Genomic DNA, 27590 nt, shown 5'->3' on the forward strand with positions numbered 1-27590 from the left:
TAACTTAAACAAAATTTTACTAATATTATATATATATATATATATATATATACATATATATATATATATATATATATATATACATATATATATACATATATATATATACATATACATATATATATATATATATATATATACATACATACATATATATATATATATATATATAACGATTAATACCCAATACTTCATAATAATTATAAAGTCGAATTACAATATTAATTTTATATATATATATATATATGCATACATTTATACACACACACACACACACATATATATATACATATAATAATATCGAATTACAAATAATATTATATAACACAACTTAATATCTATACATGCCGAGCTCTTTAAAAATCGTTGGGAGAGTGTTTTGTTTAAGCAAATTTATAATCGCTATGGCACGGGCAAGCCATGCGGCGCTGCCCTCTGATGCAGGGCCTGTGACAACAGTCGTAGTACCTGCGTCAACGGGTACTAGTGACCGCCGACACCATTAAATAAAGGTAGGTGTGGGCAGGAGGTGGATATATCTGCCCCTCCCCAAATCCATTAGTATTATAAACATTTTTTTTTAACAAATGCGTTTCGAATTCTAACTAAGGTTTTCCCATCGCATTCTAAAATATACGATTTGCAATTACGAATTTGTAAATAAAGTTTCTTATTTCGACTTTCACGAATATATACATATATGTATATATGTATATATATATATATGTATATATATATGTATGTATATATATATATATGTATATATATATATACAAAATTTGTTATCAATTATCACTGCATTTAATATATATATATATATATATATATATATATATATATATGCAGATTTGCAAAAGGGAGTATATATTTAGACTTAAACAAAAAGGGGCTTTTCTAAACAAGAATTTTCCCTTTTAAATAATTTTTTTCTAAACATATCCATTAATCCATCCAATAGGTTTGACTATAAATTTAAAATCATCTTTCTTAATCTGATTCAAATTCGAACCCAAACCCGTTTAGATCTAATTTCTTCCTTAATTGGATCTAGGGTTTTCTAATGTTTTCTTCTCAACCAAATAGCATAACTAAATACTGATGAATATAATCAGACACATATAACAAACATGATGAAGACAGGAAGAGAAATGGTGCAAAGAGAATATGTGAATATCACGAGTGCACCTGGACACTGATGCTAATCTGCCATGCCTCAAAAATCCATAGAAAATCCCTTCTTTCTCCATCATCCGCGATTCCTCCAAGATCCAAGCCAATCAAATCCTCGAGTGACTAGAAATGCTAGAAAAAGGATAAGAGAAAGTAGAAACATATGAGCATATGAGCTTCTCCAATGCATGTGAGCTTTGAAGCTTCCATTTTAGCTTGAGGCTTGTAGCTTTTATTAAGCTTTCATTTAAGCTTGCCCAAACACACTAGGAGAGCCTCTATTTAAAGGCCTCTAAGATGCATCTAGAGTGTCTCTAGAAACAACTAGAAGATAAGCATGACAACCAAGCATGAGTCTTCTCCAACCTTCTAGACGAGTCTTAAGGTTGTAGACACCATGTGCTCAAATAAAATGCTAACTCCTAAGTGTAGACATCTTGTGCATTCTTAGAGTGCAAACTCCAGTGTTGTCGACATGACAACTCTTGAGAATTTGCCAACTCCTATGTGAGAAAATATTAAAATAATGCACAATAATTAATATAATATTTACTTTTACTCTTTCCAATTTAATTAATTAATTTATTAAATCTCATGCACTAACTTTTATAATTCCACTTTTCAATCTTAATATATTTATATTTTAATCACATGAAATCTAAAATATTTTATTAATTTTAATATATTTTCCACTTTTAAATTTCATTTTCCAAAACTTAATTTCTGAAATATTTATTAGCTTTAATAATAATATTATTTAGTCATTTATTTAAAAATGAGCTCCAAATATATTATTATTAAAATAAATATTGTCACATTCCAAATTTAAACTTTAAACTTTTATTTTCAAATTTAATTATTTTATTTAATTAATTTCCCAATTAAATAAAATAAATATTAAAATATCATATTAATTTTCCATTAAATTAAACCATTAATTAAATCTTTTAATTAGGCTTAATTAATAGAAAATACATCAAAGACCCATAAGGTAAAAATATGAAAACCCATCATAGACAAAATACATACAAAATCAAACCAAGGGTTTAAATCAAGAATTACGTTATCCAACGCATTCAAAGGGTACTCAACTTAGATACTTGTCCTAATTTTCCAATTAGGGCAAATAGCTTAAAGGGTTGGGATTTGGACTTGAGAATTTATCTCTCCTCTCTTATCATTGAGATGATGTGATAGGGTACGCTCATCCTGGAAATTTAGGGAAGTCGATATCCGGTACCTGCAACCTGCATAAAAACCATGCATGTACAAACACAATATATACTAAACTAAACAAGCAATGGCAGGAAGTGGTGCACCGTTTAGATCCCGACTAGCAGGTGACTATGACTCCCTTCCTTAACTACATCAGACACGCCATACAAAAGCAAACACACAAAGAAAACACGCACACCATCTCCATGCAAGTATGGGGTAAGTATCCATAAGAAAACACATATGATAATAAATCATCTTACTAATCATCATTAATAACTGCAAACACTGAAAATAATCATCATGCATACATGAAATGCAAAATCTAAGTAATCTCATCACATAATAAACTAAATCCATAGCACAATATTTGATAATCCAAAACAATGCTGCTAACCATAAACATAAAACTAGCTCTAAAAGAGTTTAGCAACGATAAAAAAATGTGAACTAGGGGTAGGCACTACATCTATGCAATAGTTTAGGCCTTAAAGAAATGGAGGCATTATTTGTTGCCAAAAGAACTTGTCTTGTATATTGATCACTAGGCATTTTAGTACCTAAATAACCAAGCTAAATTGAATCAGAGACATTTGAAATTAGTAGAATTCATGAAAAGCTATACTTTTGTATTGAAATATAGAAGCAAAAGGTCTAATAGGGATATAGCTACATTAAGTAGGAGAAAGTTGTTGCTAACAGTAATGCAGGTTAAAGTGGTTGGGTTTGATGAACTCAAGAATCTGTACCCTAAGGATCTTGACTTTGCAGAGGCTTAGAAGGCTTGTAAAGAACCCATTACTCTATACAAGACTAGGTGGTTAGATTACATGATTTAAGATGGTATATTGTTCAAGGGAAGTCAATTATGTATTCCAAGGAGTTCCATGAGGGAAAACTTGATCAAGGAGAAGCACAATGGAGGGATGGAAAGAAACTTTGGTTGAGATAAGACCATTGCCATTATTAGAGAATATTATTTTTGGCCTCAATTTTCACAAGATGTGAAGAAGTTTGTTCAAAGTTGTCAAGTATGTCAAACTGCAAAAGGATTTAGTCAAAATATTGGACTCTATCAACCATTTCCTTTTCCATTGAAGCCTTGGGAGGACATGAGTATGGATTTTTTTCTTAGATTTCCATGGACACAAAGGGGTAATCACTTAGTATTTTTGGTGGTTGGTAGGCTCTCCAAGATGGCACATTTCATTCTATGCCAGAAGACTAATGATGCAGTACATATTGCAGGTTGTTTTTTTTAGAAAGGTGGTGAGGCTATATGGTCTCCCAAAAAGTATTATTTCTAACAGAGATACTAAATTTGTGAGTATTTTTAGAGTACTTTGTGGAAGAAGTTGAAGATAGAATTTAAGTTTAGTTCTACACATCATCTGCAAATCAATGGACAAAAAAAAGTAGTGAATAGGAGTCTAGGAAATTTTTTGAGATTTTTAGTAGGAGATAAGCCCAAGGGATGGGATTTGATTCTATCACAAGAAAAAATTTCTTACAATAATTTTGTAAATAGGAGTACTAGTAGATCACCATTCCAAATTGTGTATGGGAGTAGTCCAAGGACTACACTAGAGCTAAGGAAGATGGAGCAAGGGGAGAGGACAAGTGTTGAGGTAGAAGACATTTCTTGACATGTCAAGAACCTACATGAGGAGGTGCGAGCACATTTTACCAAGATGAACCTATAGTGTAAGGATAGGGAAGATCAAAAGAGGAGACATAAGGAGCTCCAAGTTAGAGATCAAGTTATGGTATATTTGAGGAAGGAACAATTTCTAGTGGGTACCTACACCAAGTAGAAGATGAATAAATTTGGTCCCTAAAAAAGTTTGAAGAAACATGACTTAGGGAATGCATATGAGGTGGAGTTGCCAGATGGGATTCACAATTTCTCTTATTTTCAATATTGCAGACTTAACAGAATATCATGATGATGGTGTAGATGAGGAGTTGATACTGGAGCCATGTTCAATTCCTACTTCTACAAAGGAAGAGATTGAAGAAATTTTGAATAGTCGTGTGGGCTAGAGTACTAGAAAGAGGCAGTATGAATAATACTTAGGTAAGTGGAAAGGATGACTAGTAAAAGATTCATCTTGGATATCTACAATGGAGGTTGCCCATTTGGATTTTCCTCTTCCAACTATAAAGTGACAAGGTCACTTTTCAATCTACCCTGGGTGTCTGATGCAAGAGCATCTAGTGGTGTAAGGAAAACTTTGTATCAGCACAAAATATGCTTAGTGTTATTTTCTATTTAAAGTGTTTTCATTTCTAGATACCCATTTGGGTCAAATAAAGATTCCAACTCTCATAGTTCCACTATTGGTTTTCTTGGTTAGAGTTTTTTGAGCACCTTTGGATATCTGCCAATGTAGAAAATAATTTATTTTGTAATTGAGCTATAATTATAATGAGATAGAAGGTGTAAGTTGGAGGGCTGATTATACTTGTAATTTAAAGAACTCCATAAAAAGAATCAGGTCAAAAGGGTTCATAGTTTGAAAGTTATTATAGTTTTAAGTTATGTAAAGACCTCTTCAGAGTAGTTCAAAGTCAAATTTGAGCCATTAAATGCCCTTGTATGGGCCCACAATATGGGGCATGAGGAAGGCTAGTCCATATGGCTATAAAGTTCTTGGAGAGCTTTTCAAAAATTTAAATAGTTTGTCAATTGGAGTCCTAGATCAAAATTTATGCCTACTAGCAGTTCGACTACCATTTTTGAATTCTTCTAAGTTTAGACAAACTTCTGACGTGTTTGCTAGAACCTTTTGTTTTGGTGGTGGATACCAAATGGAAATTTTTTTAATGCATTTCTAACCTAAACCTTATTTGGGTTACTTAAGGACATTTATGGCATTGTAAATGTAATTTTTTGGTGGAGTTCAGGAGAAGGTGCTACAGAAGGGTTTTCCCCTAGGATCAAACAATATTGTAAGCCCATAAGGCACATCTTTGGGTCCATTTTCATTGTTCTAAGTGTAATATAAAATCACTTCTGATAATAATATTCCCATTTTCCTATTGTGTTCATTTTTTCTTGGGTTGTGTCCTCATCAGGTATACATCATCATGATATTGTCATGAAGCTTCCCTCAACTATGAATGAATTAATTCTCAATGAGTCTTTTATACACTTAACATCTATTCTTTATGTTGCTACAAAATCTCTCGCACTTAGACAATTTTCTAACTCCCAATGCATAAATTAAATGATGAATGTATGTCATCATAAATGGAAACCATCAAGACATCTATTTGACCATATTTCCAACAATCTTCCCCTTTAGAATTGATGGAAACATTTGGGAAAATTGACTAAGTTCCAAAATGTTGTCATACATAACAAAACAAAACAAAAGTGACTACACAAAAATTGCCTTCAAAATATAACAATTTTATTCATGTTTTTATGGATCATTACATTCCTTAGCACTCTTTCACATTGATACATAGATATACTCCCCCTTACATATACATTTACATCTATACAATTTTCCTTTACATAATACTCCTATTTTGACATCAATGGAAAAGGTGTCAAAATGGATATCCACAAAACTTTGTTGCCTTCTATTGATTAGCTGGTCATTATGGATATGCAATTTTCAAAATCATGTTTTAGCTTGTAAAAGTCCTCCCAGTTTCCTTTGACTATAACTAATATATTGATGAGTGTGCAAAGTGCATAAGATGCAACTTCAACTGTGCTCAAGTCAGTATAGGAGTATTTTTCATAGAAAGTCTTAGCTATGAAATAGTCCTCCAATTGCTTGTGTAAAATGAAAACTTGGATAATGAGTATTGTTTGAAAATAGAGAATCTCCTTAATTCCTTTTCCTTGTCAAACTCAATGATTCTGATAGCATTGTGGATCTTTTCCATCTCAATTTTAGAATCTTCAATTCTAGCCTCTACTTACTACAATCTTGTAGTGATTATATGAAGCTTACACATTTGGCCTTTGATCTTATTATTAAAATATGATAGGAAATTGCATGACATTGTGCATTGTCCATACAAATTTTTACATTCATCTAAGCTCTTCCTCAAAAATTTTATGGACACATCTAAAATTTTCAAATCATTTCTGATATTTGTTCATACTATATTAAACAATGATGCATCATGCATTTGCTATGCTTGCACTGAAGCTACTTTAGCTATAGTTGTGAATTCCCCATCAAAGGTCTTCACCAACTCTTTGACCTTTACCTATAATTTTGGATTGGCTATAGTTGTGGAAACTATCTTCTGCATTTGTTCCAAGAATTTAGATAGAGTCTTCTCTAAAGACATTATAGATTTTTTCTTCTCAAATAACTTGCCTAAAGTTCTCATCTGTCCTTTTTGATCTTCATGAACTGATGGAATTGATATGGTTTCTAATGTTCCAGCTACTATTACTACTGAAGCTATAGTAGGAATAAGTGCTACTACCTTTTTCTTCTCTTCCTCTCTCTTCAGCTTGTTTTCTTACATCATCTTCATCTTTCTTCGTCTTTTTTTTCTCTTCTTTCTTCTTTTGTCCTTCCATTTCTTTCTTCTTCTTTTCCTATCCTTTCTTTTCTTCTTCTTTTCTTCTTCTCCTTTCTCTTCTCCTCTTCTTCTTTTCTTTTCTTCTCTTCTTCTTCTTTTCTTTTCTTTTCATTTCCTTCTTTCTTATTTGTTTTCCTCTTCTTCTCTCCTTTTCTTTTCCTCTTCTTCTTGTTTCTTCCTTTCTTCTTCCTCATCATGACTAGAGCTACTATATGTAGTGATATTGCTGATATTACCAATAATATTTTCTCCATATCCTACAAAAGAGTTCTCCTTTACATCCACAATTATGTACATACTATCCACTTGCATGAATTTAGTACCCATAACAATTTGTGGTGGTGAGGTGACTTTTGTGTGTCCTCTACTTCTACCTCTTCATTGGAAGGTGTAGTTGCCTATACATACACTAGACTACCAGCTTTAGTTTTCACACTCACCTTTGGCACTAAGGACATGTATTTTACTATTTCCTCCTTTTTTTTCTTTCTTGACATCTCCATAATTTCCCCTCATTAGAAGAATTTCTCCTCTTTTGTTCCTTTGCAAGGGTTCAATACACTTCAAAACTCTCTATGACTTCTCCTTAGAGTCAACATCACATGGTTCATTTATCATTGTGATCCTTAAATTTAGATCATCTTCTAACACTCTCTTCTTCCTATGTATTAACCTATTATATAGGTCTTTTGGTATCTTGTTCTAAATATTCACAAAATTCTTATACCTCAAAATCATATTCCTCACAATAGAATTCTCTAACTCCCTTATATCTATATTGCTATACATATTGTAATACTTATTTAACTATACAAAATGATCATTATTAATTATCTACAAGTTTAGATTCTCTACCTTGGGTTTCCATGATCCTTTCCAACTTTTGTTTTGGTTTCTTACATATCTTGTTCTACTAGTTTGTCTCTAGCTTCATCCTTAGAACTCTTTAAACTTCTTACTTGCATTATCTTTCTCCTCTTTCCTGGTGTGCTAGTGGTTTGCTTGACCCTTTTCTTGGTTGATGGTGTAGGTTCTTTTTTCCTTTACCAATCTCTTAGACTTTCTCTACACAATAAGTACTTCCACCTCTAGATACCTCCCAAGTTTTCATTCCTTATTCTTACCTGGTGCACTTGTACAACTGCCTCATATGGTGTAAGGGGGGTTTGTACACAAGGTTGTGCTACTACCACACATTTTCAAGGTAATATAACAACAATAGGAATTTCTACCAACACTTTAGTCCATCGACTGGCTTTCATTTCCAATGTAATACCTTTTATCTCATCAAAATATTTTTTAGTCATGCTAGATTCCTTAAGAATGGAATCCATCTCTTTTTCTAGCTTTTTCTTGCTTTCTTTGTATTGTAGTTCTAACTAAACTATTATTGTTTTCTCCTCATAAGTTCCCCATCTAGGGCACTCAGTTGCCTTCATAGATCCAATTTTAATATGTGGATACCCTTTTATGAGCTTTGCACTCACCTCATATCCCATAGGCCCTATAAATTTGACTCTTGGTATTACTGCTTCCATGCAGGTGTTGTCAATTTCCCCCATAAAACATAACTCTTCCTTGTACTTCTCTGTCATAGAGGGATGTATTTTATACCTCTATTTCATTTTAGACTAAAATTTCTTCATCATCCTATCAATGTCATCATCTCTAGAATTCTCTTGTTTTGATCTATAGCATTGAGTCACCAATTTCATTGCATACTTATTGCTATCCCAATTTATTAATCCAAGAAAATTTCTTGTAGCATAGAAGAATAATTGATTCATTAGGGCCTCAAGTCTAAAAAATGAGCTCTTGGTTTTCTTAATCTTTTTAATGTTATCCAATAGTTTTAATATGATAATCTCATATAAATTAAGCTTTCTTCCTTCAATTTCCATTACATAAGCTACATGTAAAAGTCCAGCTGGTATAGAGTTAACCCTTGATTCATGGTTTAACTTGTACCCTAATATCTTGGTTAGCAACCTTACTCCTTTTTCTAGATACAATTTTCTAATTGTGTGTTGTCTTTGATGTCACACAAATGTCATATCAGTTATCTATCAATTTCTACCAAGCATTCCTAAACATCACTTTTTGTAGACAATGTATAATGAGTTCACTTGGGCATCAAAGGAAAATGTGGTAGAAAGTAGTGTTAACCAAGCTTTCATGGTTAACAAAGGAAAGTTAGTGTTTACTAAATTCACTCAGTCTCAAAAGGATTTTGTAGTGTTCGTAGTGTTAACCAAGCTTTTGATAGTTAACTCAAGAAATCTTTTTAGGATTATTGTTTACCGAGTAGGGTTGGCCAATGAAGGATTTTGTTAATTTATGGAATAAAGCTTACTTGTTTTAAGTATTAATTCCAATTTATTGTGGTAATGATTATTGGTAATTATAATTTGTGAATGATCCGACTTGATAATCTAAATGGTATATATAAAAGGTCAAGTTGAGAATTCTAGGTGTGTAAGAGAGGGAATGAATGAATGAGTGAGCATGCAAGTTGATTGATTTTTTGAGAAGGAAAGTGTGAAGAAAACTTAGAAGGATAGCTAGATATCCTTGAGGAGTAGAAAAACTCTATTCGATTAGGCATGATCAAGTGGAGTAGAATAGAGATCTGGAATCAGTAAATTTAGTTTTATTTCATTCAGGTCATTTAATTGTTACTTTCTAATCACTATAGTAGTGATTCAAAAATCTCTTAATAGACTTGGCTTAACAACAATTTTTAAATCCTCTAACAAGGTGATAGTTCTACTAATTTTTTTTAAAGACCTCTAACAAGGCCACTCCTAACAGGGTGATTAAATCCTCTAACAGGGTCACACCTAATAGTGTTTTTTGTAATGTTTAATAGGGTTGGCTCCTATCAGGGCTCACTTCAAAAGAGTGAATATTAATAGATAGTTACATTGGTGGTTTTTCCCATATTGGGTTTCCATATTAAATCTAGTGTCTCATGTGTTCATGCTATTTCTTTTATGGTTGCAAGTTATTTCTATACATGTCTAAGATCTATTAAAGTTAACATACATTGTACTTACCGAGTTACAACATTTTATGTATGGTAACTGATTCACACCCCCCCCCCCCCCCCCCAATTACTCCATCTACATTTCCAACAATTGGTATCAAAGATTTTGGTGCTTGCAGGAAAAGTTTCAAGGACGTAAGCTAAAGATTAGGGTGCCTTATAAGAGAAAAATTCCAAGACTTAATAGAGATAAATTTTCAGCATGCAAGGGACTTATGAGACTTTATGTAGCTTCCATTGGTGATTCAAGATGCAAATATCTTGATGAAGAATATGTAACTCCTACTGGTACATTATCTATTGGAGACATTGCAAAGAAAAAGAATCATAACACCATGATGATAGAATTTGCATCAACCCTCAACTATGAAGAATTTATTGAAATCAAGGACTACAATAATGCTCTTGAAATGTGGGTCAAGCTAAAGGAAATATATTGAAGTGATGACAATGTGAGGAGAGCCAAAGTAGAAAGCCAGAGAGGACGAAAACATTGCCAAATATGTTGAAAGGATCAAAGCAAGTGTTAGTGTAATCAAAGCCTCTGAGAAGAAATCAAAGAAGAAATAGTTATAAGTAAAGCTTTTAGAACATTACTTCCTATTTATGAAATTAGAGTATCTGCTATTCAAGAAGGAAGATCTAAAGAAAATCACAAGATAACTTTGGATGCCATAGTGGGAATATTGAGAGCTTTAGAGCTAGACAATTATGATAATTATGTTCCAGCTTCCAAGAATATTAAATTTGCATTTGAAGCCAAACTTTCACTTAGGGAGAAAGGCAAGAAAATTAAGGACATTTAGTCAAAAAGTGAAGAAGAATTAGAAGAATGTTCTAACAATAATCTTGAAGTTGTTGAAGCATTACTTGCAAGGAAATATTCTAGAGGCAGAGGAAAATTCAAAGTTAAAGTTCACTTAATCTATTTTTCATGTGAAGAAATAGGTCATATTGTAGCTAGGTGCCCAAACAAGCAAAGCAAGGATAAGAAGAAAGGTCATAAGTGAAATGGCAAGGAGGATTTCAAAAATCACAAATCATTCAAAGACAAAGGTAAGAAAAACTGTTTTATGGGTAAGGACTCTAAGGAATATGATAATAGTGAAGATGAAATTATTTACACTGTTATGAAAGATGAATCTGATAATGATGAAGAAGAAGATAAGATGGAACTTATCTCTCATGCGAGAAAAAATGATACATGGATTATAGACATTGGATGTTCACATCATATGACTAGTGACAAAACAAAGTTTGAACACTTTAAAGACTATGATGGTGGTAGTGTAAAGTTTGGAAACAATGAACCTTGTTGTATAAAAGGAAGAGGCAAAATATCATTAACCAAAGAACTTGTATGTGATAATGCATATTGGGTTGAAGGACTAAAACATAACATGTTGAGTGTAGCACAACTAATCAACATTGGATTCAAGGTGGAATTCATGCATGCCAAATAAGGATTGTTGGATGACAAGAGAAAACTAATTGGATTAGGAAAACAAACAAAAGGCAACTTATTTTCTCTTGATCTTTGTGAGTTCTCATGTTTTATTGTTCAAATTGAAGAAATTTGGTTTGTTGGAATTAAGGTATATTTGTCATCAGTGCAAACACTTATTCGATTATGGATGCTTACCAAGCTCATCCCGTAGTCTACAAGTTTATACCGAGCATTCCTTTGGAAATTGAGCATATGGATAGTTCAATAGTTTTTACCAAGTTCATAGTGGTTACCGAGCATAATAGTGTTCTCCAAGCAGTTAGTGGTCACCGAGCTTCATAATTTTTATCGAGTGATCAAGGTAAACAAAGGTCTTAGTGTTTACTGAGTGATCAAGGTAAATGAAGGACTTAGTGTTTACCAAGTAAACAAGGTAAATGAAGGAATCAATTTTTACCAAGTGAAGAAGGTTATCAATGGATTTAGTTTTCACCGAGTGACACAATATTCACCGAGTCACCAATGGTTACCAAGTTCCAAGCTACTTAGAGTGATTAGTATGGACCGCGCCTCTACTCTTACCGAGTGCATGATGATGCAGTGTATTATAGTGGATGCCGAGTATCAGAAGGTCACTGAGTCAGTTTGAGGAACCTAAGTTTTCTACTATCTGGCTGAATCAGTAATGATTTGTTCACTTGTGTTTGGCCGACCTTGCCAGTGTAAATATTGGAATGGTATATATCATTTGAAGAGAAGCAATGTTGTATGTCATTGTTGGTGTTATATTGCAATATTTTGAGAAGAAGGAAAACAAATCAGCACCAGAATAGAGGAATACAACAAGGTCAACATAAATGCAAAAAATTTATATCTATCACATTAGATAATTAGAGGATAAAGGATCTTATCAGCAATCAGTTGTAACCAGATCCACTGCTTCATCCTAACAGGTGAATTAGTTTGTAAATCCTTTTTAAAAGGGTAGACTTAATAGTCTTTTGTAAATCTCCTAATAGAGTGCATACTTCATTGCATGTTTGTAAATCCTCTAACAAGGTGGATCTAGCAATCCTACTTGCTCCTAACAGGGAAAATCATCAGAAGTGATAATTGTAAGCCTTAATAGGCCAACTTTATACTAAAATATTGAAGTTTTGTGGTTATCATCCCCACCCTAGTTTTAATTTCTAATTGGAAGGTTTCTAGGTCACCAAATCAGTGTGTTCATGTGTTTATCTTTTGATGCATATAGTAGATTAGATGGATGAATGATGAATATGTTATTATGCAGAACTGATTTAAAGTTTTAGAGTTACTGATTCACCCCTCCCCACTTAGAAACCTTGCTAGTCTTGATTATTTCCAACAATTGGTATCAGAGCCTTGTGGTTCTCAGGATAAAGTTTGACAACTTGAGCAAAGATCAAGGACAATGGAGATATTTAGACTTGACAAATCTATTGAGAATGAAAAGATAGATCTGGAAATAGCCATGGCTCAACTTAAAGAAGCAAAGGAGCATCTTTCTCAATCTCTAACAAGAAGAAAGGAACTTGCAAGAAAAATGAATGATCATCAGTATATTGAAGAAAAGATTGAAGACCTTTTACCATCAAGTAGTTCAAATGAAGCTAATGAAGCAATCAAGGAACTCCTAGCAAAGAATGGTTCTCTATAGGAAGAAGTAAGAAAGCTCAAAAGAGAACAAGAAATCCAATCCATCAAGCTAAGTGAAGTTTTGGAATAGAGAAACAAGGAAAATGAAGACTTAGAGGTAAGAAATAATCAATCCCTTCAGCATGAAGATCTTGTAGGTCAACTATCTAATGCAAATGAAGAAATTATGAATCTAAGATCTGAGAATGAAATTTTGAGGAATGATTTAATCACTGAAAGAAAAATCAATGCAAGCTTACAAAGTGATCTAAGATCTGAAAGACAAATCAATGAAATTTTGGAAAATGACTTGATCACTGAAAGGCAAGTCAATGAAAGAATGATGAAATCTCAAATAGACATGACTCAATTAAATCAGAAAAGTGAGAAAAACTTTCATAAAAAAAAAAGGTAAAGCTAGTCTTGGATATAAGGAAGAAGGTGAAACCTCCAAGCAAGGTGCTCAAAGGAATCAAAGACCCACTTGCAATCACTATGGCAAGATAGGTCATACATCAAACAAATGTTGGAGTAATGGAAAGACAAAATTCAATGGCAAATGCTACAACTGCAATCAGCATGGTCACAAAGCAAATGAATGCAAAGAGAAACCAAAGTTTGAAGGAAAATGTCACAAATGCAAGAAACAAGGTCACAAGGAATCTAAATGTAGATCCAAAGCATTCAATCTAGCAGAACAAATTATCAAAGCAATATTTGGTTGGGACTACAATACTTGGTGCAGATGTCACTATTGTGTAGAATATGGACACATTAGAATAAACTATACAGGGCATCACCTAAGGAAGAAAGATACTACTATAAGATGTTATACATGTACCAAACTTGGTCATTTATCCAAAAATTGCATGAGCATAGGAAGAGTTGAAGATGAAAAGAAAGCAAGAGCTAACAACATTCGAAAATAGATGAGACAACAGTGGATTCCTAAATCTACCGAGTCAAAAAGTTCAAATAATGGCAATGTCATTCAAGAAGTGGGTGACTCCACCATTTCTAATTAGACTCATCAAGGAAGATTAGGGACTGCATCTTCAAGCCATATCCTAAGTAGTTCCAGAATGAAGGAGTGCATATGACAAATCAGTATAGTTCACTATGATGCATCTACTAAGCAAGGTTGGTTTCAGACTTAACCGAGCTAGGTCAGGAATATAAAAGGTTTTGTTTGTTCACCAAGTTGCAAGGTTTACTGAGTAAGTCAGTGACTATCTAACAAACCCTAGGTCATCTTAGCTACCTTTGTACCTAAGCATTAATGGTAGATTTTTCATCAAAAAATATAGAATTTGATCTCATTTTTCACCACAAATTTAGAATATACAGAGCGAAGAGATTTTCAAGAGCACACAAGTGAGTTCAAGCTATTTGAAGTGATTTTCCAGAGAAGAATTTGTTTTACAAAATCATTCACTCACCAAGCAGCAATGGCATCCATGAGCACCATCAGCAGCAAGGCAAAGAGAGGCTCTAAAATTGTTGTGAAGGGAGTGGAATGGAAAGCACCTAGCTTCAAGCTCGTTCCCACCATAGCTAAATCACTCGACCCGCATGGAGCTCAATCACGAATTCCACCCAAGGTATTACTTATAAATGACATTTGTACTCATTTCAAATTCACTATTCAAGAGATAGGGACACTAGATATGGATAATACCCTAGCTGAGTTATGTGTGGATGGAACCCTCAAACCCGAGTTCAAACATCTAGAAACCAAAGGTTTGACCCATATCCTGCACTTGCCAAGGAAATTTCAAATGAAATGGATAAGATACATTTTAAGTCATGTGCAAAATGGTCAGTTGTGGTTAGAGCAACCCGTCCTGATAAAAAAAAAGATGATTCATAAGATCATGGGTTTACCTATGTTGAGAAAATCCAAAACCACTAAAACCCTAAGTTGGGATGAACTTCAAAAGTTAACCCTAACTGAATGGGATGGCAGAGGATTGAAGCTTAATAATGTATCTGATGCAGAGCTAAGATTTGGAATTCATTTAATTGCATATAAGATGTATAGTTCCAACAGATTGAATAGTGTTCCCTGTGAGGCTGTAGACTTAGCCTATAAGGTTGTGAAGAAGAATATGGAATTTGACCTAGCAGATGTGTTGTTGAAGCAACTAAACAAAAATATGGATAGCATTAGGACTTCAAAAAACAATCCTTGTAAATTTGGTTCTTTGTTATTTTGTTTATTTTTCTATGTACAAAAGTTTTTCCCTTCTAAAGGTACAGTTGTATGGATAAAAGATATTCCAGTTTTGTATCAGATAAATGAGTTTATTGTAGAAATGGGTATAAATTTTGATAAAGTAATGGAAAACTATTTTGAAGATTTCAAAGAGAGAATGAACAACAAGTTTAGAATCCCCCCTAAGCTTGTTGAAGATTATAAGGATGATGTATGGTTCATGGTTGATTGTGACAAGGTATACATTTAGGTAGTCAGACCCCAAGTTGCATGGGTGAAACCTCTTCCCTATGAGGTAAATATTGATGAAGCCAGAGATATCATAGAAGCACTAGTAAATGAGCCAGTAGACCCAAGGCAACAAATTTTTGGAACCTATGATGAAGCTAAGGACAGAATTGAGCTTGAAATCAAGCTACCATAGGCTATAAGCAAGGGCAAGAGGAAAATAGCCAAACTGAAAACTACAACCGGTCCTCTTATGCTCACCAAGGGAAAAGGTGAAGATGAAGAAGGTGAAGAAGAAGGAGGAGGAGAAGAAGAAGGAGAAGAAGAATCTGCAGAAGAACAACCAAAGAAGAAAGGTAGGGTAATCATTACCAAACCTAAGAAGAAGCCTATTGCAGTATTTACTAGAAGAACCAGAGAAGGTAAGCAAGAACCTATACTAGTCGAGCTTCCACCCATATTCGAGCAAAGGCTCAAATTATTGGAAGAAGGAGCTGGAATCACAAATTTCAAGGCATTGAACTTTGAAACTAGAATAGATGCTAAAAAAATGTAGATTGAGGAACTCATACTTAGTAAGATGGGTAAATGGAAATACTCCCTAGACTAGATTGCCCCTCAAATCTCAAAAGAACTACTAGAGATATTGCAACCAAGATGGGAGTCAACCACCCAAAAAATAAAAGATATTTATGAGAAATCCCTGAAGAACCTTCGACCAAGTCTCACTGGAGTAGAAGTAAAAACTAAAATCAAAAGCCATGAAGGTAAAATGATGATCAGATTCCACACCTGTTTGATTTTGATCAAAGACATTGAGCATGTTGTAAATGATGCTACAAACATGTGGAAAAATATCTATCATCGACATAAGCCCAGTGAAGACCCAGTGGAAATCAAAGATGATAAAAACAGCAACAATGATGAGTTTGATAGCACTCCATCCATCACAGTCTCACCAGGAGAGTTCCATGCATTGATGGAAGATAAAGAGGAAGAAGAAAAGGAGGAAGAAGCTGAAGAGGAAGATAAGGAGGAAGATGATCCGGTGAAAATTGTAGCAGCAATTATTGCATCCCTTCTTCACTCTCCACCTAAAACTGAGACATCATCAAGGTTGGAGTCAGCTTCAGTAGGTTTGATAACATCTACATCAGATTTATCATCTACACCTACCACATCTCAGCTCCAAGTATCATCAATGGAAGTGTCTACCTTCATCTACTGAGCTACATCCCTCTTCTTCAGCTATCGAGCTAGCCTCCTCAGCTCCATCATCATCAGTCAGTATAGTAGTAAGTTCCACAATTTTATCAATTCCAATTTGTTCTACAATTTTGTCAACATTATCTGCATCTACTTTAGACCCAATTAGTTCAGATACTGCATTATCGAGTGTATCACCATTTTTGGCAAGTACTCCAGTTTTTGATTTGGTATATACTCCTATTGGCACTCAGTCCTCAAGCATCCTAGTTTTCACTGCTAGTCCGTCTATCTCTACTATTGTGTCTATTCCTAAGGTCAGACTAGTCTCATAGAAGTCAAACAAAAGCAACCATTAAGACTTATGATCACTGGAAAAGAAATTTCTGAAGATATTGACTCAGACACAGATATAGTAATTCCAAAGATTGACTATGAAAATGCTACCATTGAAGAAATGAGGTATGCTAGTAAACTAATTGAGATGAAGGCTATGCAGAAGCAGCTAAGGTCTGAAAGGGATAAGGAATATAGAATAATTGAGAATGCCCGGAATATAATTACAGAAGTTGTAGGTGTTGATGTTGATACTTCTCAACAAATTTTGTTGCAATTAGAAGAGGCAGTTAATAAATTCAATGAGGATATTTCTGGTCAAGAAAATTTGATGGAGAAGGCAGAAAAGAAGTTTGATAATAAAGTGCTGTTAGGAACCTGTGTGTTCCTTCTGTTTATTTTGTTAGAGTAGTGTTGTTGGACGCATATGCTTTGTAAGTCGTCCCGTGAGTATATTTTATTATCCCACATGCATAGGTAGTATTACTTTTCTAGATCGTACCCAGTATATAAGAATAGGTTGAGGCCCTTGATGGGCACGGACGAATTTATTGTATTGAGCTTGCTCAAAGGAGGTTACCCCCTCAAAGTGGCCTGCAATCAGTAGATTCATTCTGAGTTCTGCTATCACTTTGTATTCTATTATTTCGAGCATTCTCACGATATTGCTATAAGGAGGTTCTTCACATCTGGTATCAGAGCACTCTCTTGGGCTCGCTGGGTGGAAATTACATCAAATTTTTTTTTCTGTCGTGGCCTTCAGATTCCTCTCACTTCTAATATCTCTTGTTATTGCAATAACTCTTTTCAGTTGTTCTGTCTGTGAGTGAATTTTTCTAAGTCAACTGTTCCAAAAAAAAAAAAAAAAAAAAAAAAAACAAAACCTTGTTTTATGGTTGTTACGCGTACAGGAGCAAAAATCATGGAAGAGGAAATTGCATCCCTCAAAACCAAACTTCAAGATCTGGATGACAAAATTCTGGGTCTTAACTTTCAGCAGTCAGCCATGAGCCGAAACCATTCAGGAGATACTGGGTCCTCTTCTGGCAATTTCTGTGGACCAAAGCTTGATTTTCCACGCTTCGATGGTTCTGATCCGACTGGATGGATCTATAGGGCAGAGCAGTATTTCAGCTTGCATAATACTTTGGATAGCCACAAAGTCTCCCTTGCATCTTTTCATTTGGAACATGAAGCTCTTCAATGGTTCCGTTGGTACATCAAGGCTAATGTAGGCCCAACGTGGAGAGAATTGTGCACCCTCATTTTGGAGCGCTTTGGCCCTAGTTCCTTTGATGATTTCACAGGAGCACTCACTAAACTGCGTCAAATAGGCACTGTAAGAGAATACCAGACAGAGTTTGAAAAATTAGCTAATTACACAGAGGGCTTGTCTGATGAATTCTTCCGTAGTTGTTTTGTCAGTGGTCTGAAGGATGCACTTCGCTTAGAAGTCAAAATGTTTTGACCTACTACAATGATGGAAGCCCTTGGCTTGGCTAAGTTAGCGGAAGACAAGATTAGTGCTCTACAACGCTCCAGATCTAATTTTGTTCCATTCAGAAATACAGGTTCTCACAACCCTCCAGTCATACCAGCTCCCAGAACTACTCCGATCAAGCACTTGTCTGAAACAGAGATGCAAGTCAGGCGAGACAAAGGGCTTTGTTATAATTGTGATGAGAAATGGTCTCGGGGCCATAGATGTGTTCAGCAAAAGCTCTATCTCTTGGATGTGGATTCTCCACCGGAACTGGAAGAATATGTAGATGCTCAGGAAACAGTGGATGATGCAGTTGAGCCTCACCAGCCTGAACCTCCTTCACCAGAAGCTCCACCAGAGATATCTGTCCATGCTTTGGCAGGAGTCACTACTCCACAAACCATGCGGGTCCAGGGTTTCTTCAAGAAGATCCCTCTTACTATACTCATTGATTCTGGTAGCACTCATAACTTCATTGATCCATGAATAGCCAAACAGGCTGATTGCTTTATCCATCCCTGCTCTAGCTTTGAAGTCATGATTGCCAATGGGGGCACTTTACCTTGTAAAGGGAAATGTCGCAATGTGCGTCTCTCTATTGGAGATTATAACATGCGCGCTGACATGTTTGCCTTACCCTTAGGTGGCTGTGATGTGGTTTTGGGTGCCCAATGGTTACGCACTCTTGGCCCCATTCTCTGGGATTTTGCTGAACTTTGGATGCAGTTTTCAGCCGAGGGGCACCAACACACTTTGAAAGGCTTATAACTAGGGTCTCTCAGCATCATCAGTTCACACCGTATGGAAAAACTTCTTAAGAAGAATTCACATGGTGTCATCGCTCAGCTCCATTCCATTCAGATGCAGCCATCAGCAGTCTCTAGCACTCCTACCGATCTCCAACACATTTTGGACAAGTATTCTGGTATATTTGCTGAACCTATGGGATTACCTCCTTCTCGTCCAGAGGACCACCGTATTCAGCTCCTTCCTGGCAGTGTTCCGCCCAACATCAGGCCCTACCGCTACCCATTTCATCAGAAGACCGAAATCAAGATACTTGTCCGTGACTTACTGAAGCAAGGTATTATTCGCCCTAGTACCAGTTCCTTTTCTTCTCCAGTTCTGCTTGTTCGCAAAAAAGATGGGTCATGGCGACTCTGCATTGATTTCCGAGCACTTAATCATCTCACTATAAAGGACAAGTTTCCCATTCCAGTTGTTGATGAACTTCTTGATGAACTTCATGGGGCTCATTTTTTCTCCAAGTTAGATCTTCGTTCTGGGTATCATCAAATTCGGGTTAATGAGGAGGATATACCTAAAACTGCCTTCCGCACACATGATGGTCACTATGAATTTTTAGTCATGCCCTTTGGCCTCATGAATGCTCCTTCAACATTTTAGGCAGTGATGAATAACATATTTCGACCATACCTCCGGAAATTCATTCTGGTCTTCTTTGATGATATCCTCATATATAGCAAAACTTGGGCTGAGCATCTCCATCATTTGGAGCTTGTCTTGCAACTTCTCTCTGATCATCAACTCTGTGCAAAACTATCTAAATGTGTGTTTGGCCAGGAGGAAGTGGAGTATCTTGGGCATATTGTTGCACACCATGGAGTGCGGGTGGATCCTACAAAAATAGATGCCATGAAAACTTGGCCGCATCCTAAAACTCTCAAGAGCCTTCAGGGTTTTTTGGGGTTGACTGGCTACTATCGCAAGTTTGTCAAAGATTACGAGAAAATTGCAGCACCATTGACAGCTCTGTTAAAAAAGGATGCCTTCTCCTGGACCCCTGTTGCTGAGACTGCATTTGAACAACTGAAACAGGCTATGTGTAGTACACCTGTTCTCGCGATGCCAGATTTTTCCAAACCCTTCACTATTGAGAGTGATGCTTGCGGCAATGGATTGGGTGCTGTTCTCCTGCAAGATGACCATCCTATTGCGTTCACTAGCAAAGCCCTCTCTGGTAAGAATCTAGCCCTCTCTACTTATGAAAAAGAAATGATGGCTATTTTGCATGCTGTACAGAAGTGGTGGCCATACCTCTTAGGGAGTCATTTTTGCATCAGAACCGATCACCAAAGTCTGAAATACTTCCTGGAACAACGGGTATCCTCTCCTACACAACAGAAATGGGTCAGCAAACTCATGGGGTATGATTATGAGATCACCTACAAGAAGGGTAAGGAGAATATTGTGGCAGATGCTCTTTCTCGCACATTTGATAATCAAGCTTCCCTTTTCGCTATTTCTATGCCCATTCCCAATTGGTTAGCATCTGTTCAGCAGGGCTATGATAGTGACTCTTCTTTATCTCAAATCATTCACCAGCTAGCCAATAATCCTTCTGCTATACCACATTACTCTTGGGATGGTGCTTCTCTTCGATACAAGGGTCGGCTAGTGCTTCCTCAGAACCCAGCTCTACATCAGGCTATTTTTTATGAACTCCATGCTTCTCCTTCAGCAGGGCACTCAGGCTTCCTCAAAACTTATGAGCGAGCAAGGAGAAACTTCTTTTGGAAAGGGATGAAACAGACGATTCAACAGATGGTGGCTGAATGTGATACTTGCCAACGCCACAAGGGTGAAACAACCCTCCTTCCTGGCTTGCTCGAACCATTTCCCATCCCTACACGGATTTGGACTGATATTTCTATGGATTTCATTGAAGGGCTTCCTAAATCCAGTGGCAAGACAGTGATCTTGGTTGTGGTTGATCATCTCTCGAAATATAGTCATTTTTGTGCCCTCAGCCACCCCTATACTACCTCCTCTGTTGCACAAATCTTCATAGACCAGATATTTCGTCTTCATGGACTCCCTTCTTCCATTTTCTCTGATTGTGATGCAACTTTTACCAGTCATTTTTGGACTGAACTGTTTCAGAAAACTGGCACCAAACTGAAGATGAGTTCGGGCTATCACCCACAAACTGATGGTCAAACTGAAATTGTCAATAAATGCTTGGAAACTTATCTTCGTTGCTTCACTTCCGAACAACAACATCAGTGGGCCAAGTGGCTCCCTTTAGCTGAATGGTGGTACAATACCTCTTACCACACTACCTCTAAAATGACTCCATATGAAGCAGTCTATGGTCAGGCACCTCCAGTGCTCCTTCCCTACACTCCCAACAGCTCACCAGTCCAGGCAATTGACATAGTTCTCCGCAGCAGGGATCAGATTCTTCGTACCTTACAGGATAATCTTCACATGGCCCGTAATCGGATGAAACAGCAATTAGATCAACACCGTTCTGAGCGCTCATTTCAAGTTGGGGATATGGTTTTTCTTCATCTACAGCCATACAAACAATCCTCCCTAAAGCTGAAAGGGTGTCATAAGCTGGCCCCAAAATTTTATGGGCCTTATAAGGTTCTGCAGAAGATTGGTTCAGTTGCTTATAAACTAGAACTTCCTCCTTCTTCCCACATTCATCCAGTCTTTCATGTTTCTTGTCTAAAGAAAGTTCTGGGTACCACTGTCAGAGCACAAACTACTCTCCCTGAAATGGATACGAAAGGATCCATTATCCTGGAGCCGGTGGCAATCATTGACCAGCGCACTCGCCAGCTTCGCTCTCGCTCCATCTCTAAGGTCTTGATTCAGTGGCATGGCATGCAACCAGAGGATGCTACCTGGGAACCCCTACTTCAGATTCAACAATAATTTCCACACCTTAAGCTTTGAGGACAAAGCTTTTTTCTAAGGGAGAGGGGATGTTAGGAACCTATGTGTTCCTTCTGTTTATTTTGTTAGAGTAGTGTTGTTGGACGCATATGCTTTGTAAGTCGTCCCGTGAGTATATTTTATTATCCCACATGCATAGGTAGTATTACTTTTCTAGATCGTACCCAGTATATAAGAATAGGTTGAGGCCCTTGATGGGCACGGACGAATTTATTGTATTGAGCTTGCTCAAAGGAGGTTACCCCCTCGAAGTGGCCTGCGATCAGTAGATTCATTCTGAGTTCTGCTATCACTTTGTATTCTGTTATTTTGAGCATTCTCACGATATTGCTATAAGGAGGTTCTTCACAAGTGCTTGAGCACATTGCTCAACATATAGCAATAAAACGGGTTGAATTAACCATAGTTTTGGCCAACATTGAAAATTCTTTTAATAATGTAACATCTCTTTTTGCTAAGCTTTGTGATGTTACCAAGTATACTAAGGAGATAAGAGAGAAACTAAATAAGATAGATGAGGATCTGAAGGCAAGTGTACAAAACCTGAAGCTTGATCCTAATTCAAGCTCATCTCATCACCTTAGGATCATTTTTTTGTTAGAGAAGTAGGTAGAGTTTCTCAGAGAAGAAGGAAGGATTCGGTCTACACTACTAGATATCCAGAACATGATTCTTCCTATCATGGACACAATGCAAAAACATATCGCATACTCCAAAACATTGATCCATAACAACAATTTCTCTATGGCAGATCATGTAATTGAACTTTCTGCAGAAGTTTAAGTAGTTCTATCCACATGCAAAATGTTGCAAGAGAATTGGGATAAGACTCTGCAACTCATTCTCAAGGTACATTCTAAATTAATCTCACATTTTGGTGTCTCTATTTAAATACATTATTTTAGTCTCTGGCATTATTGTCAAAAAGGGGGAGAAAGAAATACTCAGGAAGATATATTGAAATATTGGTGAGATAAATGTACAAAAGGGACAAAGAGATATTGTGAATAAAAGTCATATAACTCATGTAAATACCTTGTGTATATTGTATGGGGGAGTTATATGTCAGGAAGCCATGTATATTCAGTAGAATCAGACGTCAGTATGTCAGATGTTGTATATAAGTTTTGACTCATAAGTGTTTTTGTCACTAATGCCAAAGGGGGAGATTGTTGGAATTAAGGTATATTTGTCATTAGTGCAAACACTTATTTGATTTTGGATGCTTACTGAGCTCATCACTCATTCTACAAGTTTATACCGAGCATTCCTTTGGAAACTGAGCATATGGGTAGTTTAGCAGTGTTTACCAAGTTCATAGTGGTTACCGAGCAGAATAGTGTTCTCCAAGCAGTTAGTGGTCATCGAGCTTCACAGTGTTTATCGAGTGATCAAGGTAAATGAAGGGCTTAGTGTTTACCGAGTGATCAAGGTAAATGAAGGACTTAGTGTTTACCAAGTGATCAAGGTAAATGAAGGACTTAGTGTTTACTAAGTAAACAAGGTATATGAAGGAATCAATGTTTAACAAGTGAAGAATGTTATCAATGGATTTAGTTTTCATCGAGTGACACAATATTCATCGAGTCACCAATGGTTACCGAGTGCCAAGCTACTTAGAGTGATTAGTATGGACTGTGCCTCTACTCTTACCGAGTGCATGATGATGCAGTGTATTTTAGTGGATGCTGAGTATCTGAAGGTCACCGAGTTAGTTTGAGGAACCCGAGTTTTCTACTATCTAGCCGACTCAGTAATGATTTGTTCACTTGTGTTTGGCCAACCTTGCCAGTGTAAATATTGGAATGGTATATATCATTTGAAGAGAAGCAATGTTGTATGTTGTTGTTGGTGTTATATTGCAATATTTTGAGAAGAAGGAAAGCAAATCAGCAGTAGAAAAGAGAAATAAAACAAGGTCAACATAGATGTAGAAAAGTTATATCTATCACATTGAGTGATCAGAGCATAAAGGATCCTTTTAGCAATCAGTTGTAACCAGATCCACTGCTTCATCCTAATAAGTGAATTAGTTTGTAAGTCCTTTAAAAGGGTAGACTTAACAGTCTTTTGTAAATCTCCTAACAGAGTGCATACTTCATTGCATGTTTGTAAATCCTCTAACAAGGTGGATCTATCAATCCTACTTGCTCCTAACAGGGAAGATCATCAGAAGTGATAATTGCAAGCCTTAATAGGACAACTTTATACTACAGTATTGAAGTTTTGTGGTTATCATCCCCACCATAGTTTTACTTTCTAATTGGAAGGTTTTTGGGTCACCAAATTAGTGTGTTCATGTTTTTATCTTTTCATGCATATAGTAGATTAGATGGATGAATGATGAATATGTTATTATGCATAACTGATTTAAAGTTTTAGAGTTACTGATTAACCCCTCCCCTCTCAGTAACCTTGCTAGTCTTGATTATTTCCAACATGGTTATGGCATAGAAAGTTGTGTCATGTAAACTTTGATAACATGGTGAAAATAAGAAAATTTAGGAAAGTAAGATGCATTCCTAATTTGAAGAAGCTTGATGTTGGTCTATGCAAGAATTGTTAGATTGGTAAGATGGGAAAGACTAGCTTTAAAAGTAAAAACTATTAGTCTATAGATATTTTGGAAATTGTAAATACTAATTTGTGTGGACCTATTGGAGTAGAAAGTTATACTAGAGAAAAATTATTTATTCTTTTTGTTGATAACTACTCTAGAATGATGGCTTTTGTGTATCTAAGAGAGAAGTAAGAAGCATTTGAGAAGTTCAAATGGTATTTAGCAAGAGAAAAAAAGGAAATAGGGAAAAGATTGAAATGCTTGAGATCAGATAGATGTGATGAATTCATATCCAATGAATTCAATAACTTTTTCATTGAAAGAGGAATCAAAAGATAGGTATCAACTCCTGTAACTCCCAAGAAGGATGGAATAGCTAAAAGGAGGAGAAAATCTATCATGGATTGTGCAAGGACTTTAATGATAAAAAAGAACATTGCTATCAAATACTAAAAGAAGGCTATCAACACTATAGTTCATATTTTAAATCAAGTATAGTTGAAGAAGGACTCATTCAAAACCCCTTATGAGTTATGGTATGGCTATAAACCTAATGTAAGTTACCTAAAAGTATTTGGAAGTAAGTGCTACATTTTGAAAGAATCTAGAAAAGGAATATCTGATGTGAAAGGTGATGAAGGAATATTCTTAGGATATTCTTGCAAAAGTAAGGCATATAGATGTTTGAATTCGTCTACTCACAAAATCATAGAAATTGCACATGTGAAAGTTGATGAGTTTGCAGAAAAGACTAAAGAAGAAAGAAAAAAGAACTTGAAGATTATAGGAGATTTGTTTCATTGATACATTGCCAAAAACATCTGTCAATAAGAAGATTGCATCTACCAAGCCCAGTACAATAACTGAGTTGCAAGAAGTTCAAACTAAGTCACAAGGACCTGAGTCTTAACTTGAAGTTACTGAGTCAATGTCTATCGAGTCTAAGCAGCCAAAACATGAAGTTCAAATTGAAGAGGATGACAATGTAATTCATTAAAGAGGTAAGGAACCTATATTGGCCAAGTATATCAAGAGGCATCATGCTCCAAATCAGATTATTGGAGACCAATCAGAGGGTACCATGACAAAAAGTAAGCTAAAAGGTACATGTTTACTTGCTGATTTTGAACCTAGAAATGTCAAAGATGCATTGGAAAATGAAAGTTGGATTGAGGCTATGAATCAAGAAATAGAAAAAGTAGAGAAGAATAAAATGGGTATTCAAAAATAAGTTGAATAAAGATGGTCATGTATCAAGGAACAAAGCTAGATTGGTATGTAAAGGATATTCACAAGAAGAAGGCATAGATTATGGTGATACTTTTGCTCCTATTGCAAGATTGGAAGGTGTTAGTACCTTAATTGCATATGTAGCACATAAAGGGTTTAATGTATACAAGATGGATGTCAAATCTACATTTCTTAACAGTATTCTTGATGAAGAAGTCTACATTGAGCAACCTAAAGGCTTTATTGATCTAGACAAAAGGGATATGGTCTACAAGTTACAGAAAGCATTGTATGGTCTGAAATAAGCTCCTAAAGAATGGTATGAAAGATTGCATAACTACCTTATTCAGATTGGTTTTCAAAGAACTAACGATAATAGTAGTTTGTACACCAAGTAATTACTAGATAACAAGATTGTTTTGGCAAAAATTTTTGTGGATGAAACTCTGTTTATAGCGAATGATGATCAATATAAAGAATTTGTAGAACAAATGAAAAAAGAATTTGAAATGTCTATGTTTGGTGAGATTAAGTTCTTTGTTGGTCTTCAAATTTAGCAGAGCGAGAATGGTATCTACATCACTCAATCCAAGTATATCAAAGAGATACTCAAGAAATTTGGTATGGAAGATTCTAAACTAGTTGGAACTCTCATTTGTATAGGATTAAAGCTTACAAAATATGGTGATTCAAAAGAGATAGATTAGACCTTATATAGATCAATGATTGGAAATTTGCAATATGGTGTTCATACAAGGCCTGATATTTCTTTAGTAGTTGGTATAGTAGCAAGATTCTCAGCAAAACCTAGAGAAAATCATATGATGGCAATCAAAAGAATATTGAAATACTTGAAAGGAACTAAAGATTATGGCTTGTGGTATAAACTTGGAGGAAATCTGGACTAAAAAGTATTCACTAATGTTTATTGGGTAGGAAACATTGACAATAGAAAGAGCACAAGTGGTGTAGTGTTCTTTCTTGGCAATAAGTTGGTATCTTGGATAAGTAAAATGCAAAATTGTACATCCCAATCTACAGAAGAAGTAGAGTATGTTGCAGTAGCAGTAAATTGTTCTAATAGTGTTTGGTTTAAATAGTTGTTGGAAGGCATGAAGGTTGAGATCAAAGAATCAGTTGTCATGTTCTGTGATAATACAAGTGCAATTAACATTTCAAAGAATCTAGTGGTGCATTCCAAAACCAAGCATATTGCTATAAAATATCACTTCATCAGAGAATTGATGTAGGACAAGGAAATTAGATTGGAATATGTCCATACAAAGGAACAAATTGCTGGCATATTCACTAAACCACTACCTAAGGATGCATTCTTATATCTAAGAGGTAAGTTGGGGGTCATTCCCCTATCTGAAGCTCACTAAAATAAAGTTTTAGTGATGCATCAATAGGAACCGAGTTGAAGATCTATTAGTTGATGCAACATAGTCAAGAAAATATTGCATATGAATTACTACTTAAGGTACATTGATACTCATTTGGTATGTGTTGTCTTTGGCATGTGTTGTT

The 27590-nt window shown here is 35.5% G+C and overlaps 1 pseudogene; it reads left to right on the forward strand.

Moving 5' to 3' along the window:
* Positions 1–404: 404 nt before the first annotated feature.
* LOC149570832 (T-complex protein 1 subunit alpha pseudogene) overlaps positions 405–27590 on the forward strand; it is a 49824-nt pseudogene continuing 22638 nt past the window's right edge.

This window comes from Cupressus sempervirens, chromosome 2 (genome assembly GCF_028749045.1).
Source record: "Cupressus sempervirens isolate cs-2001-9-10 chromosome 2, ASM2874904v1, whole genome shotgun sequence".
NCBI classification, from domain to species: Eukaryota; Viridiplantae; Streptophyta; class Pinopsida; order Cupressales; family Cupressaceae; genus Cupressus; species Cupressus sempervirens.